The sequence below is a fragment of the Neofelis nebulosa genome, chromosome 10, assembly GCF_028018385.1.
Source record: "Neofelis nebulosa isolate mNeoNeb1 chromosome 10, mNeoNeb1.pri, whole genome shotgun sequence".
NCBI classification, from domain to species: Eukaryota; Metazoa; Chordata; class Mammalia; order Carnivora; family Felidae; genus Neofelis; species Neofelis nebulosa.
This window is the reverse complement of record NC_080791.1, coordinates 33,383,865-33,404,797: the sequence shown is the minus strand read 5'-3', so window position 1 is coordinate 33,404,797 and position 20,933 is coordinate 33,383,865.

Sequence of the window (20,933 nt, the reverse complement as noted above, 5' to 3'; positions counted from 1 at the left end):
TCAGATTGCTCATTCATATCCTAGTAGGTATTAAAGATCACGTCTCCGAGATTCTTATTCTCTTTTCTTTTCATTCCCTTGTAGTCTTATTTTATTAGCACATGTTCTAATTGTTGACTCTAAGTCAGCACTCTCTGGTTGGGATGGGAAAGCATTTTTCTCATTAGGACTCAGATCTGGTGTTGGAATCTTACAGAGGCTTGACAAAATGGCTTCTCATCTCATGAGCCAATAGTGTAAAGATAAGCTGTCAGCTGCCTCTTGGGGTCAGGAGACCCAGTATTCTCATCCTCTGCCTTCCCAGTCCTAATCACTAAGCTCCATCACTGCTTTCAATGTGCCTGTGGCCCAATTTGGGGTTGGGGAAGCCTATCCAATCCTATACAAGGTCTTCAGCACAGACCAAAACCTTAACCACACAAGATCACTTCAAGTCTGAGCGCTACTTATCTCAGGAGAGATATGTAGTCAGTCTTGGAACTTAGGAGTAGAGTTAAATAGGAGGAGAATAAACATCTACATTTCCTAGAACCTCGTCAGATTCTCAAATCTTCAAATAGGTGGACTGTAGACATTCATTTTGAAAAAATTGTGTTGTTGAAAATACTATGAATTATAATACTACTATGAATTAACCAAGTATTATCTTTCAGAAATTCGAATTACTTCCTGATTATTTCCTGTTCTGCCACTAAGAGATTGACTATATGATCATAGTAATATCAAGCATCCCCCTGTACCAATTTCTTCTTTATATATTAAAGAGATTGGAGTATCAGATTACTAAATTCTGCTTTTAAGACTCATGGAATGATCTTCTAGCACTCTTTGGAGATGTAGAACCTTTTAGCTGGTTATAATCCCTTAGAATCTGATTGCAAGCTTCTTTTCTGGTTGTGTCTTTCTGACTTCTCTGAGGGACCCTCTACTGCAGTTAAACTGGCAGATGCTAACTCTACAGGATTTGCACACCTTTTCTTCTTCTTAGAATTCCTTTATCTCTCCTATTTCTTTGGAGCATGCTCTGTCAGGAAAGGCAGTCCACAGGCCCTGAGAGTCCATCCACATTATTGCTGAGTGTGACAAACTTAAAAGACAATGCAACTTACCACACACATAGCATTTATCTGGGGCTATTGTCTGTCCCTATAGGACTTAAAGGCAGGGAAACAGGATGCTTCTTTCTTGTGCTGTGAGATTTCAACTGTCTTGCTCTTATCCATTGTCTAATCATTTATGGAGTGGTAGCAAGTTTACTCCTTACCCTCCTCTATGAAATTGGAGTTTTTCCCTTACATGCACACTCACAAAGATCAAAGGAAAATTATGTCTCCACCACAAATACCCAAAGATCCAAGGACTTCTCCATCATCCTCTGAACATCTATGCGTTAAAGTTAAAAAGAGTTGTGCTACAAGGAAGTCAGGGAAACTGGGGGACGTTACCATGGCTACAGTTCTAATCTTAGTTTTGAAAGTGCAGTATTACAACCTTTGTCATAAAGTTGATTAGGTACAGGGAAATCGACTCCAGCAAACTAAACACACAACTGACTGAATTATAGAGGGGGACCCAATTTGTTCATTTTCAGTAAGAAACAGAACTGTTAACGTTCATCTGAAATGTATCTGTCGGTATGACCAAACATTGTCTCACCACAACAGATCAATTTGAGAAACTAAGTTATAGTCATATGGTTTCTTGGTAAGTATGGAATCAGAGTCAAGGGAGTTGGTTAAGCAAGGCCAATATTTACGGGTAGAATCAGAGTAGGAGTGCTTAAGGACCCTTCTCACTTTGTAGATTTACCCACCACAGAGAGGACAAATGAAGTTCTTGATGTAGGACAACATTTCCCAGAAAGCATTTTTCTTTTTATGTTCCATTGCTATCTATCTATCTCCTTCCACCTGGGTGCTTCCTCTTTACTGAAGCTTTGGAAATTAGACCTTAAGTTTAAATGTAGTGGGGATAGACTTGATATTTGTTGTCTTAAAACCTCAAGAACTTCCCAGATAGAATCTGGCGCTTATACACAGAAGGCAAAGAACAAAGAAAGAGGCAGACCACTCCAGATTGGTAGGTGGTAGGTTTAATACACAAGGGAACTTACACAGGAGGCTTGTCTTGGATAGTCACAAAACAAGTAGATATCCGTACCGTCTGGCCAAAATCCTAAGAGTTTATAAAGTTGTTTGACCCTTAAACAACATGAAGGTTGGGGATGCCAAACACCAATTCAGTGTATAGCTTTTAAATTAACTCAAAACATATAGCTTTTAACTTCCCCAAAACTTTACTAATAGCCTACTGTTGACTAGAAGCCTTATTGATAACATGGACAATCATTAACATATAGTTTGTATTTTATATGCATTATATACTGGATTCTTACAACAAAGTAAGCTAGATAAAGGAAAGTGTTATTAAGAAAATCATGAGAGAAAATACATTTACTGTACTATATTATATTTATTGAAAATAATCCTTATGTAAGTGGACCTGTACACTTCAAACCCATGTTGTTCAAGGTTCAACTGTATAGAGACTGTCACTGGATTCAGTAAGGTATACCATCCAGGTTGTCACAACACATTACTTTCTCAAATCTGAATCCTTGAAAACAGCTCCAGCTTTATCAAAGTACATTCAGCTTCAGTATCAATCAGAGCCACTACCTTATATTTATTTCTTGGAAACCAGTGAATACTGAGCTCAAATTAAGGCCTCCAATCTCTTCCAGTGGCCCTTATCTGGAGACAATACTGGCCTGCATCTTATGCCTGGGCATAGGAGACACCCACCCCAAATAACACTCTGCTATATCAGGCAGGGCATTAAGGATGGTAGAGGCAGATGAGGCATATCTGACTAACACAGCACTGGGTGCTGGTTTATCTTTTCAGGTAGGGTTTTCCATAGGCAGACCAACACAGCACCGGGCACTGGTATATCTTTTAAGGTAGGGTCCCAGCAGCAATGAAATCAAACCACATTAGCTTCCAGTTATTTTTACTAGACTCTTTACAGCCAAGCCTTTTGATTTTTTAAATTCCCTCTTTGTCTTGGGTCTTTCCCACAGTTCATACTCATCCCTGAGATTTGTCAGTTTCTCCCAGATCAACAATAGATTGCCAAACATCATAAATGTCTTGTCCCACAACTGGGCTCAGCATGGATATCAGTGTCCCTTACCAGGTCCTGTGGGTGGACTGGAGTACCTTGGCTTTCATTTCTGGAGTGAATGTGGCCTGAACAGAGCCCTCAAAGACAGGGACATAGATAGCCTGTCTCATTCCTAACGGCTTAAGAAATTGTTGTATGTCCTCTATAGATTTCCAAGGTCCTCAGGGAGACCTGCTCAGGGAGATTCCCCTCATTGGACCAAGCCTCCATGAAGGCTAAAATAATTCAATCTGTAAGGGAGTGAGTACTTTGAATTCCCCAAAAGCCATAGGGCTGCTACTGAAAGACAGAATGTGTTGCTCATTTTTTCTGCTTCCTACCTGGTCAGAGAAATGCCATCCCATTCCTATAGCTATGTCAACCATGTATGGATACTGTCCCTGGTTTTTGTTGAAATTTGGCAGCTATATAAATAAACTTAGTGGAAGTATATTCTCTCATCATTAGCATTTCCTGAACTGGGGGCTGACCTTAGTTTTAAGGGTCAGATGGCCCAAAGTGTTTTGTTTGTTTTGTTGTCAATGGCCAAAAAATCTTCCTCTTTGTTCTTATCTTCCCGGGATTCCACCTCTTTTTTTTTTAATTTTTTTAATTTTATGTTTTAATTTTGAGAGAGACAGAGACAGCATGAGTGTGGGAGGGGCAGAGAGAGAAGGAGAGACAGAATCCTAAGCAGGATCTGTGATGCCAGCATAAAAAGAGATGCGGGGCTCGAACTCACAAAACTATGAGATCATGACCTGAGCAGAAACCAAGAGTGGGACACTTAACCGACTGAGCCATCCAGGTACCCCTCAGGATTCCGCCCCTTAATGTCCCAATCAGGCTTTGTTACAAATGCTCCAACCTTAATCTGTGGCAGCGTGCACACTCTGAGCTTGTCAAAATAGCATGCTAAAGTCTCCAGCTCATCCTGCTCTCCCACCTTGTCTGCCAGCTCCAAGCTAGCAGAGTAATGGACACCTTCACATCCTTCTCCAAACTCAGCGCTTCTAACTTTCTAACCTGAGCTTCAGCCTCTAGTTGGGCATTGGCAGCCAGCTGAACTGCCCACAGTAGAGGCTAGCCCACTGCAGAGGCAAGCATTTCACTTCTTTGCCACAATGCACTATGCACATTCCTCAAACAAGTGCATTAAACCAGTCAATATTTTGGGGGTGTTCCTGTATTCACATGGCAATCCACAAGCATCTAACATACAGGCCACCATTCCCCACACGGAGGTTGATGGACAGTTGAGGATTTTCCCCATAGATGTCTCTTTCCAAATGCCCATTCCCTCAGTCTCCTGGCTGGCTCACCAACTGTTGGTTCAAAACCTTAGGAGTTTCCTAGGTGAAATCTGAAACTGGCCCCCATAACACAGAGGGCAGAGAGAGACAGAAAAAAGGAAACAAGCCAATCCATATTGGTAGGTGGCAAGTTTAATAAGCAATTAGGCTTGAACAGCCACAAGATGAGATGTCTACACCCACCAGTCAAATCTTAAAATTTTCTATAGAGATCTTAACTGGGTTCGGTCTTGTGTGTATGTCCAGGTGGTCTCAGCAACATCTTGCCCTCTTCAGGCTGAGTCCTTGAAAATTGACTCCTTTTTCCTCTATCTAATCTATCTCTGTATAAAGTTTAATTCCAATCAGAGCATGGAAAGTGAGGGTCTGTACAGGAGAGTTACTGAGGCACCCTTTCCACATACCACAATGTAAGAAATTACAATTATTTTTAAAGTATATACCAACGTTTAACCTCCATGATTTTGTGGAATCAAGCCAGAGACCTAAGATCAAGCATGAGAAGCCTGTCATTTAGGACCTTTCAGTGCAGGATGCAGAGGGTAGGGGTATATTGGGAGAATGCTTTCTAATACTTACCCCCAAATATCAAATTACTCATTATAGCCTTGCCTCTCAGTTTCTGGAGGTGATTTCTGTGTCCTCTGCCATAATATTTATTAATAACTAACTTAGCACTTTCTGCCTAATGATAATTACCTCATTAAATTTTTTTTATGAGGGGAAATAAGGCCAACAGAACACTGGCATGGGGAAGGGGCTAAATGAATGTGAGAGTTCAGGGGATAAGAAGGTGGTACCTGGACCACTAAGGAAAGTCCACAAGAAGGCTGACAGTTTATCTCTGGGTCCCAGGACAGACGAGGAGGAGTCAGAAGACAAATGACAATAGAAAGGACAAATGAAAGAGGCACCAAAACCCTCAAAGAACCAGGACCATTGCCCCAGGTTCACCAGTCAGGACAGCTCCCCTAAGTTGTTGGAGGACTATAGAAACTAAGTCCCAAACTTTGCCTGATTCCACTAGCCTCAAGTTGTCCTCTCTTCAAAACAGGACTGAACCGTAGAAGAAAAAGAAAGAAAGAAAGAAAGAAAGAAAGAAAGAAAGAAAGAAAGAAAGAAAGAAAGAAAGTAAGTGCAGGAGCCACCAACCCAAGAAATGCTCCAGCTCCAGTGCCACAAAAGTAGCCTACGCATACACAGACACTCTGACCTCAGCATCCCACCACAGACAACTTAATTGCCTTTTCAATGACTGAGAATGATCTTCCTGAGGCCTGGGACCAGGACTCACTCACATCTTCTCTTCACTTTACAGAGAAGGCTTTATCTCCAAATAGACCCCTTCTAAATAGGTCCCCCCTCTCTAGCACCATCCCACCCCATGGTCTACACCTCTACTGATTTCCTGTTCATTTTCTTCATAGCACATACCACAACTTAAAAATCTATATTCCTTTGTTTCTCTTTTTACTGCCTGTCTTCTTGATAAGCTTGGAAGCTCTTTTTACACAGTAACTGTATTTATTTACCATGCTTATTCAGTATCAAGGACAATATCAGGCAAAAATAGTATAGACTTCATAAAGACTTGTGAAATAAATAAAGGAAATAAATAAAGGATTATCCTATGCCATGGTAGAAAGTGTTGGAGATGACTATTGTGTCATCCCTTTAATTCAGGATAGGATCTTTTCTTCAAAGCCATGTCTGAGCTTGGCACTGGGAATAAATAAGGGCTGGAGTACTCCTGTTCCCTGATGCCTAATGGATAATTGGGAAATGGAGGTAGTTAAAGGGACTGAGTAGGATTTGTTGATTAGAAATGGAGTACAAGAGGGGCGCCTGAGTGGCTCAGTTGGTTAAGCATCCGACTTTGGATCACTCATGATTGCATGGTTTGTGAGTTCAAGCGGTTTGAGTTCAAACCCCGTGGCGGGCTCTGTGCTGACAGCTGGAGCCTGGAGCTGCTTCGGATTCTGTGTCTCCCTCTTTTTCTGCCCCTCCCCCGCTCACTCTCTGTCTCTCTGCCTCTCTCCCAAAAGTAAATAAAGATTAATTTAAAAAAATGTAATAGAAGAAATGATAGAAAAACAGCTTTTGCAGTAATTCTCCTTCATTCAATTTTTATCTCAGAATGCTTTAGAGTTTTCCATATGTATCCTATTTTTAGTTCCTAGTTTTTAAATGCATAATTTACACAGCTTCAAAAGAATAATTGTAACATATGAATATGCATGTGCATACTTATGATAGTGCATCTATCAGCACAATATTACCTTTTCTCCTGGCTTTAAAATGTATACCTTTGCACCTTAGAATAATGAGTCTACATGGATTGGTGTCAAACAAATGGCTCTACCATTCTTTATTAGTTTTCCTGTTGTAGTCCTTTATACCAAGAACAAAGACTATTTTTTAAAGGTTGTTTTTATAGAATGCTTCCTCAGGTAATACAAAAAAGAAGAAAGGGTTTGCTTCTGAATAGGACTACATATACTAGGTTAAGTCTTTTGGGGCAATACTGTCAACAGTATAACAATACCTTTAATGTATTCCATTCAAGTCTGTAAATTTCTCAGATTGACCTGTCAACCACTCAGACTTTTTACCCTATAAATGAACACTAGTCCTCTTATATCATCAAGCCAGTCATCTGAGTCTCCCTTACACTAAATTCATTTGCTAATGACTTTTCTGCTTACTTCTGTTTATCAGCTCACTATCATCTGACTCTATCCTTTCTGCTTTCATTACACTCAGGTCGCCCTTCCCAGAATTAATGTTGATTGAGAATGTACATGCTTAGTATATGTAGTCTTACTAATCCTTACAACAACCCTATGGATGTTGTATCAGAGTTCTCAGGTTGTCAGCAATGGAAACCAGCTCTGATGAAATTCAGCAAAAGGAAGTTTAGGGGAAGTATACTGAAATTCTCAGCATCAATGGGAAGGGCAAAAATCCAAGCTCAGATATTTCTAGAGAGCTAAGAATCAGCAACTACAGCTATAATTTGTGCTCAGAACACTGCTGCCAAAATAAATGAGCAAACGCTCACACTGACATGTTTTTAACTATGTACTAAATACCATTATTTTATATAACACATATGCACATATCACAATTTGTAATAAATATCATTTTTCTCTGTTTTGTCTCTGTCTCTCAAAGTTTAAAAGCTCCATGAAGGCAGAAACAATGTGTGTTTTATTAATTGATGCATACCTAATGCCAAGCACAGTAGCTGGAACTGGATGAAATAGGTACTATTATCATTCTCATCTCATACATGAGGAAACTGAAACAGAGGCAAGCTAAATATATCCCAAAGCCACACAGTTGGCAAGTGATAGATTCAGGATTCAGATGTAGAAGACCTGTCTCTAAAATCTGTACCCTTAATCACTATCACACAGATTCCATCCATTTTAGTCTTTTTATTCTTGTGGTCAAGATTAGACTTCCAAAGGTCCCATCTAGCTGATATTCATTGGGTCACATACATGCCCATCAGCTAAGGAAGAGGGGTCTGAGGATTATCAAGCAACTAAACTCAACTCACTGAGGAAGCAGTAATTCCTTCAGAAGAAATCAGGGTATTGCAAAGAAAATAAAATGAGAAACCAAAGAACAACAAACATCTTCTCACAATGACCTTCAGAGAAACTATTATCTTCCCCATTTTAAAGATGAGGAAACTGAAGCATGAATATAAATTATAATGTTTTATTCTTATAGAAAATATAATTACAGTATTGGATTAAATGGTATTTCCCCAAAATTCATATGTACCCAGAATCTGTGAATACGAATTTATTTGGAAATAAAGTCTTTGTAGATGTAATCAAGTTAGGATAATATCACACTGGATTAGGGGTGGGCTCTAATCCAATGATTGGTGTCCTTACAAGAAGGAAGAAATGTGGATTCAGACACACAGAGTGGGAGTCTGCCATGTAATGATGGAGGCAATGATTGGAATGATGTGTCTACAAGCCAAGGAATGCAAGGATTGCTGGCACTACCAGAAGCTAAGTAAAGATAAGGAAGAATCTTCCCTAGAGCCTTCAGAGAGAGTATGGTCCTGCCCACATCTTGATTTCAGACTTCTGGTCTCCAGAATTGTGAGAGAATAATTTCCCTTGTTTTAAGGTCCCTAGTTTATGGCAGCCTTTGGAAACTATTACACTCAAGCTCAAAAAACATGAACTTATCTTAAATAACAGAACTCCTGAGAGGAATATGTTGTATTATATTTTCTTCCAACCCTCATGCCCTCACTGTACCTCTAATCCTCAACTACTAAGTTCTCCCCCCGATTGTCTAATCTATCTCCCACTCCTACCAAATAGGACATAATTTTGAGACTTGTTCCTCCTATAATCGTGACCACTAATCTCCCTCTGGCCACAATGAACCTAGGTAGTATTACATTGCTTCCCATCCTACTCAACCTTGTGTTAATAAGATAAACTAGTATACTAATTCAGAAATAGAGCACAATAATGTAACATTTCCATTTAAAACAGCTTTATGAGTTGGGGCGCCTGGGTGGCGCAGTCGGTTAAGCGTCCGACTTCAGCCAGGTCACGATCTCGCGGTCCGTGAGTTCGAGCCCCGCGTCAGGCTCTGCGCTGATGGCTCGGAGCCTGGAGCCTGTTTCCGATTCTGTGTCTCCCTCTCTCTCTGCCCCTCCCCCGTTCATGCTCTGTCTCTCTCTGTCCCAAAAATAAAAATAAAAAATGTTGGAAAAAAAAAATAAAATAAATAAATAAATAAATAAATAAATAAAACAGCTTTATGAGGACACAGACACCATGATCATAGGAGATGAAGGCTGGGGGGTGGTATCTAAAAGCATTCTATCCTTTGGTTCACACTTATGTGCCTAACAACTCTGTTCCCTTTTTCTAAAAGTATTGACATTTGGCCTTTTAAACACTTTGAATCACTATTCCTTCTTTTAAAACTCTATCTTCCTGGGGAAAAAAATTTTGACTTTCTGAAACTAGCCACTTTGGTTTATCATCTTTATTATAACCTAATGACTTCCACCACGCTAAGCCAAAAAATAATCTGATTTCTATTACCCTTATATCAGTAGTAAATTGTGATCTTCAAATAAGCAGAAGATCCATCTTACAAACGGGGTGCTATTTAGCAACGGAGAGGGTATGGCAACAGTTGTTCACTCAACCAACTAGTAATGTCTCCCCTATGCCTCTATGTGGTAGGCACACTTCTAAGCAGTTAATACTTATTAACTCACTTAGTCTACATAAAAACCCAGAAGGTAACTATTATCATCACTATCACTTTATGTATGAGGAAACTGAGGCACAGACAAGTTAATAAGAACCTTGTGTATTAATTCTCTAAGGCTGTCATAACAAACCACCACTACTGGATGATTTAACAGAAATTCAGTGTCTCACAGTCCTCAAGGCTAAAAGTTTGAAATCAAGGTGTCAGCAGGATTGGTTCCTTCTGAGACTGTGAGGAAGAATCTGACTCATGCCTCTCTCCTGCCTTCTGATCGTTTGCTGGCAATCTTTGGTGCTTCTTAGCTTGTAGATAGATGTATTACCCCAATCTCTGCTTTCATCTTCACATGATTTTGTAGTTGCTGTTCATGTTTAATCTTTATACTTATCTTGGCTTTGTGAACTATGAATGCTGATGTGGGTTGGTATAATCAGAAACATCCTAATAAACAATGTGGGAAAAGGATGTGAATAAAATTATCCTGTGTAAAATAGTAGGAAAAGAAAGAGAAAAGATTATAAATTGTGTGTGGTCTCTGTCTCTTAAAAGTGTTTTGAACATAGCTAAAGGAATATTGTATATAGCATATTCAGTCTCATTTGACAGCATGCAATTAATTGTGTGAGTTATGTTCACTATTTCTTATTTCAATTATACAGTTTAGAAAAGTTCGTGTCCTTTTGAACCACAACATTTCTTCTGCCTTCTTGTATATCATACTTGCAATAAACTACATCTTTCACTTCCAGTGAAGGACATAAAGGATAGATGGAAAGGATCCATTTAGGAAAAAAAACATTTAAATATGATGACCATTTGGTGAAATTACTGAAATGAAAATAATAGGCTTCCATTTCTAAAGTAATAAAATCCATTTTACTAGACTACCCATTTGCCCCACTGTAGATGTTAGACATAATAAAAGGTTGTCAGTCCTTAGAAATAAGAAGTGATAATCCACTTCTAACAAGTAGACTCACCACACATTCTTTACATCATCTGACAGTCTTGACTGCATCAAGAATCTCTAAAGTAATAATTATCTATAAAACAATATACAAACTACTAGGTTAAGTAAATGCATAACTTAACCTTTAGTAAAACAAGGAAGATATCAGAACAAAGTTTACTATTAGATTTTTTCCAATATTATTAAATTGACCTGATGACTAAATTCACTTTAAAAGCCATTACAACTAGAATTAACCTAGAAACCTAACTTAGGAAATTTGAATTAAAAACGATCATGTTAGCTTTTATTTTATTGATGTATATCCAGTAAGTAGAATTTTTTTAATTACACAGCACATAAGAAAGGGAACAAGGAGTGTTAGATGGAATATGATATTTATAATTTTATATGTTAATACCTCCTTTATGTTATTTAAATAATTCAGAAAGTTATTTTAGATTGGTATATGGGGAAACTGAGGCAGGAAACAAATGTGAGAAACCGAATCTGTATTGGTCACAGAATCTCTTTTTCCTTAGGATGAGTTTTAATTTATTGCAGAAGATGCCTGGCAGGCCTGCCCCCATCAAATCTGTCAGAATTGCAATGGAAAAACACAGTTTAGACTCAATACAGGAGGGACATCTGTACTACATGTATCCTCTATAGTGTCTTTCTTGAAATAGAAGACACAAGCTAAGCTTAAGAGACAATCTTGGCAGGCCATAAGACAGTTCTAGGGTAAATTAGCCTTCAGTTATTATAGCATGCAACTAGAGGAGCTGAGAACGAACAATAGCATATGCCTTTGGGTAAATCTATAGATAGATAGGTAGCTTTCTACCTATAGGGCTGGAATGGGAACAGGGATTAACTGTTAAAGGGAGGGGGGATCTTATTGGAGTGATGGAAATGTTTTTTTTAAGTATAATTTACTGTCAAATTGGTTTCCATACAACACCCAGTGCTCATCCCAACAAGTGCTCTCCTCCATTCCCATCACCCACTTACCCCTCTCCCCCACCCCCATCGACCTTCAGTTTGTTCTCAGTCCTTACTAGTCACTTATGGTTTGCCTCCCTCCCTCTCTGTAACTTTTTTCCCCCTTACACTCCCCCATCATCTTCTGTTAAGTTTCTCAAGATCCACATATGAGTGAAAGCATATAGTATCTGTCTTTCTCTGCCTGACTTATTTCACTTAGCATATTACCCTCCAGTTCCATCCATGTTGCTGCAAATGGCCAGATTTCATTCTTTCTCATTGCTAAGTAGTATTCCATTGTATATATAAACCACATGTTCTTTATCCACTCATCAGTTGATGGACATTTAGGCTTTTTCCATAATTTGGCTATTGTTGAAAGTACTGCTATAAACCTTGGGGTACATGTGCCCCTCTGCATCAGCACTCCTGTATCCGTTGGGTAAATTCCTAGCGGTGATACTGCTGGGTCATAAGGTAGTTCTAGTTTCCATTTTTTGAGGAACCTCCACACTGTTTTCCAGAGCAGCTGCACCAGTTTGCATTCCCACCAACAGTGCAAGAGGGTTTCCGTTTCTCTACATCTTCCCCAGCATCTATAGTCTCCTGAGTTGTTCATTTTAGCCACTCTGACTGGTGTGAGGTGGTATCTCAGTGTGGTTTTGATTTGTATTTCTCTGATGAGTGACATTGAGCATCTTTTCATGTGTCTGTTGGCCATCTGGATGTCTTCTTTGGAAAAGTGTATAGTCATGTCTTCTGCCCATTTCTTCATTGGGTTATTTGTTTTTCATGTGTGGAGTTGGGGAGTTCTTTTGCTTTTAATTTCCTTGCCTTTGGAGATGGTTGAGTAAGGAATTGCTGCTGCTGAGGTCAAAGAGGTTTTTTTCCTGCTTTCTCCTCTAGGGTTTTGATGGTTTCCTGTCTCACATGCAGGTCTTTCATCCATATTGAGTTTATTTTTGTGTATGATGTAAGAAAGTGGTCTGGTTTTATTCTTCTGTAGGTTTCTGTCCAATTCTCTCAGCACCATTTTCTTAAAAAGGCAGCACCATTTGTTAAAATGCTCTTTTTCCCATTGGCTACTCTTTCCTGCTTTGTCAAAGTTTAGTTGGCCATACATTTGTGCATCTAATTCTGGGTTCTCTATTTAATTCCATTGGTCTATGTGTCTGTTTTTTGTTCCAATACCATACTGTCTTGATGATTACAGCTTTTTAGTAGAGGCTAAAGTCTGGGATTGTGATGCTTCCCACTTTGGTTTTCTTCTTCAATATTACTTTGGCTATTCAGGGTCTTTTGTGGTTCCACACAAATTTTAAGATTGTTTGTTCTAGCTTTGAGAAGAATGGTGGTGTAATTTTGATTGACATTGTATTGAATGTGTATATTGCTTTGGGTAGTATTGATCTTTTAAGAATATTTATTCTTCCAATCCATGAGCATGGAATGTTTTTCCATTTCTTTGTATCTTCTTCAATTTCATTCGAAGCTTTCTATAGTTTTCAGCACATAGATCTTTTACATCTTTGGTTAGGTTCATTCCTAGGTATTTTATGGTCCTTGGTACAATTGTGAATGGGATCAGTTTCTTTATTTGTTTTTCTGTTGCTTCATTATTAGTTTATAAGAATGCAACTGATTTCTGTACATTAATTTTGTATCCTGCAACCTTGCTGAATTCATATATCAGTTCTAGTAGACTTTTAGTGGAGTCTATCTGGTTTTCCATGTATAGTATCATACCATCTGCAAAAATTGAAAGCTTGCCTTCATCTTTGCCAATTTTGATGCCTTTGATTTCCTTTTGTTGTCTGATTTCTGATGCTAGAAATTCCAACACTATGTTAAACAACAGCAGTGAGAGTGAACATTTCTGTCATGTCCCTGATCTCAAGGGGAAAGCTCTCAGTTTTTCCCCATTGACAATGATAATAGCTGTGGGCTTTTCATAAATCACTTCTATGATTTTAACTGTGTTCCCTCTATCCCAACTTTATTGAGGGTTTTCATCAAGAAAGGATGCTGTATTTTTTAATGTTTGTTTGTTTGTTGGTTTGTTTGTTTTTTAGTTTTATTTTTTAATTTGCACCCAAATTAGCATATAGTGCAACAATGATTTCACGAGTAGATTCCTTAATTTCCCTAACACATTTAGCCCATCCCCCCTCCCACAACCCCTCCAGTAACCCTCTGTTTGTTATTCATATTTAAGGGTCTCTTATGTTTCATCCCCCTCCCTGTTTTTATATTATTTTTGTTTCCCTTCCCTTAAGTTCATCTGTTTTGTGTCTTAAAGTGCTCATATGAGTAAAGTCATATGATTTTTGTCTTTCTCTGACTAATTTCACTTAGCATAATACCCTCTAGTTCCATCCACATAGTTGCAAATGGCAAGATTTCATTCTTTTTGATTGCTGAGTAATACTTCATTGCATATATCTTCTTTATCCATTCATCCATCTATGGACATTTGGGCTCCTTCTATACTTTGGCTATTGTTGATAGTGCTGCTATAAACATTGGGGTTCATGTTTCATTTTATTGGTGGGGTTCATGTGGGGTTCATGTTCATTTTATTGGCATATAATTTTCCATAGTATTCCCTGATAATTGCTTGCATTTCTGAGGGATTGGCTGTAATAAATACATTTTCATTTGTGATTTTACCTATTTGGGTCCTCTCGCTTTTCTTTTTGAGAAGCCTGGCTGGAGGTTTATCAATTTTGTTTATTTTTTCAAAAAACCAACCCTTGGTTTCATTGATCTGTTCTACAGTTTTGTTGTTTTTTTTTTTTCTTTTTTGGATTCCGTATTGTTTACTTATGTTCTGATCTTTATTATTTCTCTTCTTCTGCTTGGGTTGGGGTTGTCTTTGCTTTCTGCTTCTAGTTCCTTTAGGTGTGCTGTTAGATTTTGTATTTGGGATTTTTCTTGTTTCTTGAGATAGGCCTGGATTGCAATGTATTTTCCTCTTAGGACTGCCTTTGCTGCATCCCAAAGGGTTTGGATTCTTGTGTTTTATTTTTCATTAGTTTCCATATATCTTTTAATTTCTTCTCTAGTTGCATGATCGACCCATTCATTCTTTAGTAAGATGTTCTTTAACCTCCATGCTTTTGGAGGTTTTCCAGTTTTTTTCCTTTGGTTATTTTCAAGTTTCATAGCATTATGATCTGAAAGTGTGCGTGGTATGATCTCAACTCTTATATTTATTGAGGGCTGTTTTGTGACCCAGTATGTGATACACTTTAGAGAATGTTCTGTATGCACTCGAGAAGAAAGTATATTCTGTTGCTTTGGGATGTAGAGTTCTAAATATATCTGTCAAGTCCATCTGATCCAATGTATCCTTCAGGGCCCTTGTTTCTTTATTGACCGTGTGTCTAGATGATGTATCCATTTCTGTAAGTGGAGTTTTAAAGTCCCCTGCAATTACCACATTCTTATCAAAAACACTGCTTATGTTTGTGATTAATGGTTTTAAATATTTGGGTGGTCACAAATTTAGTGCATAGAAATTTATAATTGTTAGCTCTTCCTGATGGATAGACCCTGTAATTACTATAAAATGCCCTTCTTTACATCTTGTTACAGTCTTTAATTTAAAGTCTTGTTTGTCTAAGCATGGCTACTTCAGTTTTCTTTTGACTTCCAGTAGCATGATACTGGTAGTATCATGATAGTTCTCCATGCTCTCACTTTCAATCTGAAAGTGTCCTCAGGTCTAAAATGAGTCTCTTGTAGACAGCAAATAGATGGGTCTTGGGTATTTTTATCCATTCTGATACCCTATGTCTTTTGGTTGGAGCATTTAGTTCATTTACATTCAGTGTTATTACTGAAAGATAAGGGTTTAGAGTAAGTTTGTTATCTGTAGGTTTCATGCTTTTAGTGATGTCTCTGGTACTTTATGGTCCTTGCAACATTTCCCTCACAGAGTTCCCCTTAGGCTCTTGCAGGGCTGGTTTAGTGGTGATGAATTCCTTCAGTTTTTGTTTGTTTGGGAAAACCTTTATCTCTCCTTCTATTCTGAATGACAGGCTTGCTGGATAAAGGATTCTTGGCTGCGTATTTTTCCTGTTCACCACATTAAAGATTTCCTGCCATTCCTTTCTGACCTAAGTTTCAGTAGATAGGTCTGCTACTACCCTTATGCTTCTACCTTTGTATGTTAAGGCCCATTTACCCCTAACTGCTTTGAGAATTCTCTCTTGAGAATCCTTGTATTTTGTCAGTTTCAGTGTGATATGTCAGGCAGAAGATCGATTCAAGTTACATCTGAAGGGAGTTCTGTCTCTTGGATTTCAATGTCTGCTTCCTTCCACAGATCGGGGAAATTCCCAGCTATGATTTGTTCAAGTGCACCTTCAGCTCCTTTCTCTCTCTTCTTCTTGAAATCCTATGATACAGATATTGTTCCATTTGATTGCATTACTTATTTCTCTAATTCTCCCCTCTTGATCCTGGAATTTTTAATCTCTTTTTTTCTCAGCTTCCTCTTTTTCCATAATTTTATCTTCTAATTCACCTATCCTCCCCCTCTGCCTCTTCACTCCACACTGTGGCTACCTCCAGCTTATTTTGCACCTCATTTATAGCATTTTCTAATTCATCATGACTATTTTTTAGTTCCTTGATCTCTGCAGTAATAGATTCTCTGCTGTCTTCTACGGCTTTTTCAAGCCCAGTGATTAATCTTGTAACTAGTATTCTAAATTCTTTTTCAGTTATGTTCCTGATATCTGTTTTCATCAATTCTTTAGCTGTCCTTTGTCCCTGCAATTTCTTTTGATGGGAATTCTTCCGTTTCATCATTTTGGCTAGTTTTCTGTCCCTTATGAGTTTTAAAAGCTTGTCATGTGCTCTGTCCCTGTGAGTACTGTGATATTAAAGGGGGAATCATACACTGTCCAAGGTCTGGCTCTTCAGGATGTGTTTTTTGGAGAGTGTTCCTTGCTCTCTGTTGTTGTAACTTTGGTTATTTTATTTCTCTACTTGTAGTGATTTTTTGGACTCTCCACGAGGCATGCTTTGATTTGTTCTTTGAAGTAGCCCTGGAAAGGAAAACAGACAAACAAACAGGAAACAAAGACATGCAAACACACAAATAAAACAAACAAAGATACACACACACACACACACACACACACAAACACACACACAAGCAATCCAAAAGCAAAAACAAAACAAAAAACAGAAACACCATCTACAAGTAAAGAAGAGGGTTGAGGCAGTGCTGATGGAAGAGCGCCTACAAAGAGAGAAATGACAAGCATGGGGACAGAGAGAAAAGAAACATTGACCAGGCAGAGAGACTAAATGGCTTAATCCAGAGAGAGAGAAAGGAAAATAAAGAAGGAAGCAGGGGAAACAAAAACAAGGTAAAGTTACCCAGAGAGAGACACTATATGGCTTGATTATTCCAGAGAGAGAGAAAGGAAAGTATAGAAGGAAGTGTATAACATGAATCAAGCAAATTAATTAAATATGTCTGCTTAAACAAACCAACAACCAGAGTAACCAGCCTAGAGGAGGGAAGAGATAAGAAGGGAGAATATATACAAATAACAAGAGATGTCCTGTAATTTATCCAGGCTATGTAGCAGCATTGGTCTGGATGATGGAGCCATCTGGTTCTACAGAATCTATCCTGCTCTAGCAGATACGCAGTTACCCAGCAGTGGTGTGGTTTGGTGTAAACTGGTCCCACCTCCACTATGGGCCCCCAGAGACTGATTCCTGAGACCCCGCCTTGGTGGGGGGGTTGGGGGGGAATGGAATCCCCTGGTCTCTTCTCCACAGACCCGGTGGACTCCATTCCAGTCATCTTCAATGTGTCACAGGTGCAGATGGAGCAGTCCTTCTTGTTCCACTAACTCCCTTGCCCAGCACTTGGCTAGGATTCAAAGTCCTGCTCCATGCACTCTGGCACTAGTGAAGCACGTCTCTGTGTGGCCCAATATGTGGTCCTGGCTGGCTTTGTCTGTGCTGCAGGACTTCAGGGAGGACTGCCTTTTCCTGCTGGGGACTTCCCTGTTGACCTAGCCACTGAGCCCAGGGCTGGGAGATGCAGGCAGGCTTTGTACTGTCTCACAGGACTCCAGGGAAGGAGCCACTTTCTCCTACTGCAGAATGCACTCGACATACCACTGAACACAGGGCTGGCTCCCCTCCTTCCCAGGTGTGCAAACAGGGCAGCTGGCCCCAATCCATAGAAAGCCACATAGTTAGAAATGGGATCCCTGTCAGTCCCAGTCCGAGGTTTATCTCTTGTCTAGATACAGTCCTACACTTCCCCAGCCACTCTTTCTCTTCCCTTTGTCTCTCTGTAAAAGGGGATCCCTCCCCTCCATACCTATGTGGCCCATTTTATCTTCCCCAGTTCATAATCACCCACCTATAGCCAGTCAAGGATGCCCTGGTGTCTCCCTTTTAGACTCAGTCTCTTTTCCTCCCAGGCTCTTGGGGTTCAAAGTCCTTTGGCTTCAGCACTTCTTTTTTGAGAAATGTGGAAAGTATGGATCCCTCTACTTCTCCACCATGTTTGGCCTGCTTCTGTGATGGAAATATTTTAAAACTGCATCATGATGATGGCTGAACAACTCAGTAAAATTACTAATTCAAAATAATTGAATTGTACACTTGGAATGAGTGAATTTTTATAGCATTCAGATTATACCTCAATAGAGCTTTCTGTTTTTTAAAAGAAGCTTTTAAGATAAAACCATGGCACCTCTGGGCCTACATCAAATTTATACATGGCTGTGGTTTCAGAAGTTTCTAAGCTAAAGTATGAGTAGTAATATTGAGACTATTCTCCTCCAACATTCAGGAAACAAGCAGGAGACTAACTAATATCTGATTCAAGTCACTAAAATAACATCAATAGCTCAGATCCCTAAAATCTATTTCCCTTCCTTTTTGATAAAAATATCCAATCAGTAAGGGAACCTGGGTGGCTCAGTGGGTTAAGTGTTTGACTCTTGATTTTGGCTCAGGTCATGATGTCAGGGTTTGTGAGTTTGGACCTCATGTCAGGCTCTGCGCAGACAGAAATGAGCCCTCTTATGATTCTCTCTCTTTCTCTTTGCCCCTCTCTTGCTCTTGCACACATGAGCTCTCTCTCTCTGTCTCTCTCTTTCTCAAAATAAATAAATAAACATTTTTTTAAAGAATATTCAATCAATAACAACATAAGTTGTAATTTCTCTATAAAAATTCCATTTGGATTCTAAATATTACGATGCTAGTGACCCAAACTTGTTTTCCCATGCATGTTCAAAAAGGAAATTGGTTTGTGTTATCAATCTAGGTCCATCACTCCTAATGCAGTTAGGAGGCAGTGCACACCAACAGCAGTCCCTGATATAGAAGGACATAATATCCCAGGTCAAGAACTAGAAATCATGGTAGAAATGCTTGGTGATCTTTGTTCCACATATGCCCACCATCTCTAACCTAGTCTTGAACTGTGAGACTATTAGAAAATTTGCCTTGATTTCTAAACAGCCTTGATTTGTATTTTTTCTTTTCTTTCAGCAGAGAGTTTAGGCATTATATGCCCAGCTTTGGTGCCTGTTATAGACTGAATTATTCCCCCCTTATGTTATGGACTAAATATTTGTGTCCTCTCAAAATTCATATATTGAAACCCTAACTTGCAATGTGGCTATATTTGTGTATGGGGCCTCTGAGGAAGTAATTAAGGTTAAACAGGGCCATAAGGGAGAATCCCTAAAGTGATAGGATTAGTGTCTTTATAGAAAGAGACCCAGAGAATACCCTCGCTCTCTCCTGCCTCCACCCTTGCCCCAACCCAGTGAAGACACAGAGAGAAGGTAGCCATCTACAAACCAGGATGAGAGGTCTCACTAGAAATCTACCTGGGTGGCACTTTGATCTTGGGCTTCCCAGCCTCTGGAACTATGAGAAATAAATGTCTGCTGCTCAAGTCACTCAATTTGGCATTAGTTACAATAGCTCTGGCAAACTAATACAGTGTTTTCCTCAGTTTTCTTGGGCTATTTTTTTTCTATCTCAGGCAGGAGAGAAAAGTTTGAGATATAAGATAAAATCCAATATTAGACACTTTGGAATTTTTCTGGCAACAGTCTCAAGACACTGTTTTTGCAAGAATACCTCATTGTCTCTAGATCCTCCCTTTCACTTTACCTGCTGCCAGAAATCCTCTTCTGTGCCTGTCTTAGTCAGTTTGGGCTGCTATAACAAAATACTGAGTGGCTTATAAAAAACAGAAATTTATTTCTTACAGTTCTGGAGGCTGGAAGTTTGAGATCAGAGTGTGCCAGTATGGTTAAATTCTGATAAGAGCTCCCTCCCAGGTTGCAAAATACTGACTTCTCATTAGACCCTCAAATAGGGGGAAGATGAGAAAGGAATTCTTTGGGGCGTTTTTATTTATAAGGGCACAAATCCCATTCGTAAGGGCTTCATTCTCATGACCTCATTGCCTTGCAAAGGCTCCACCTTCTAACACTATCACACTGGCGTTAAGATTTCAACATATGAATTTTGTGGGTACACAGCATTTAATACATTGCATGTCCTACTGTGACTTACCTCTTTACCTCTTCCACAGATCATTATTTTTCTATGCTTTTCTGACTCTGCTTGCCTCCCCACCCAGCTAAATCTCAGGGACTATTATTTCAGGCATGCATGCACTATAATTGCAGTTTCCCCCTCCTCTTCCTTGACATTCTGTCTACCCTCTATTTCAGTTGTTCCCAACTCCAGTTGCCCTGTATGCCACAGTTACCAGGGGTGCTGCTTAACAATGAAGATTGCCTGTTCCAGTCCAGATCTTCTGATCCACTGAAAGAAGCTCACTGAGGGGTAAGGTCCTGGAATTTGGACTTTCAAAAATATTCTCAAGTTATTCTTATGCCAAGCATGATTTGGGAGCTATTAACAATTCTCTAACCAGAATGACCCTAATAGTAATTTTTCCTACTTAGCTGTGAAGCATTTCAACAGAACATCACAATGCCACACTGGTTGGATCAAACCACTTCAACCACTTAATGAAATTTAGGCCTTCTGACTCCTCAAAACATTTTCAGTATAGTTTATTGACCTCCCTTTAAGTTTTCCCAGTCACTTAAATTACCTTCTCCCAAGCTGTGTCTTATTCTTACACTACATCCCTTGCTCACAGCAGGAAGCATTGTTGCCATGTTACTAAGAAAATATAGGCCAGCAGCTTTCAACTGTGGCTGCACATTCGA